Source organism: Emiliania huxleyi (genome assembly GCF_000372725.1).
Source record: "Emiliania huxleyi CCMP1516 unplaced genomic scaffold EMIHUscaffold_28, whole genome shotgun sequence".
NCBI classification, from domain to species: domain Eukaryota; phylum Haptophyta; order Isochrysidales; family Noelaerhabdaceae; genus Emiliania; species Emiliania huxleyi.
This window is the reverse complement of record NW_005199926.1, coordinates 232,553-233,836: the sequence shown is the minus strand read 5'-3', so window position 1 is coordinate 233,836 and position 1,284 is coordinate 232,553.

Genomic DNA, 1,284 nt, shown 5'->3' with positions numbered 1-1,284 from the left:
CCACCCTGGCAGCCGCCTTCCCCACCGCGGCGGTGGCCCCCCCCCCCTGTCACCCCCCCCCCCCCAGTCAAAAGAAAGTGAAATATTTTTTTACAACAAAACTCCCTCGCACAACACTGGCGACTGGGCACGGGACTGTGGCGCACACACTGGCACTAACACAGGAAGAATTTCGAACACTGGCAAACTAGGGATGGGAAGAGGACAGAGTCCCCACCTTGCTCCTTGCGGAACAAGCAAGCAAGGGGCTTGGGAGGATGCCATTTGGGTGGGGGGTGCGGGGGCCACAGCGCGACACGGAGAGGGGGTGGGCAGGATCACCCACACAGGACAGAGGGAGAAAAAATGTCTTGGAAGGACGACGGGCAGCCCAACGTCAAATTTGGAGCACTTGGAGTGCAGTCGGCAACCTCACATCCAGGGCCGGGGAGCTGAGAAGCGCACCCAGCGGGCCGGATGATCGGGCGGGATCGGGTTGCGGGCAAGTAGAGAGCCCTAGCCCTGGGGGGTGCGCGTTCGCAGGGAAAGGGCCATAAAGTAAACACGGGTCTCCGAGGGTTCTCCGCGCTCCAGGTTTCCCCTAGCAGCAGAACGCCCCCTCTACTCGGAGCTAGTAAACACTCGACACAGACTCGACGCCCTAGCGCACACGCACCCGCACGCGTCCCTGCCGCAGACTGGCGCGGCGACAAGGCGATCGAGGCCGAGCATATGCGCTGGAGGCGACGGCCTCGACTTGCGCGCGATCGGCGCCTCGCTCCTCTCGGCTCGGCAACGATACGCGGCGCGCCAGCGTCGGCCCGCTCAAGGCTGCCCCGCACACACCCCTCTCGCCGTCGCCTCCTCCCTCCCTCACTGATACTACCACCAAGATCTGCACCGGGGCCCGCTTCAGCGAGGCTCGCGCCCAAGGCTGCGCCGCGAGCCCCGCGCCCTCCTACTCGCCGGCGCCTCGCGCTCGCGCCGGCGGCCGCGCATCGGTGGTCCGCTTGAGCGCCATCCATTTTCAGGGCTAGTACCTTCGGCAGGTGAGTTGTTACACACTCCTTAGCGGGTTCCGACTTCCATGGCCACCGTCCTGCTGTCTGGAGGTACCAACGCCTTTTGTGGTATCTGATGAGCGGACACTTGGGTACCTTAGCGCGGCGTTCGGTTCATCCCGCATCGCCCGGTCTGCTTACCAAAAATGGCCCACTTTGAACGCGCCGTTCGCCGCCCGGGATCACTCCAGCATCCCGGGCCTCTTGCCCATTTAAAGTTTGAGAATTAGTGCAAGCTGTTTCA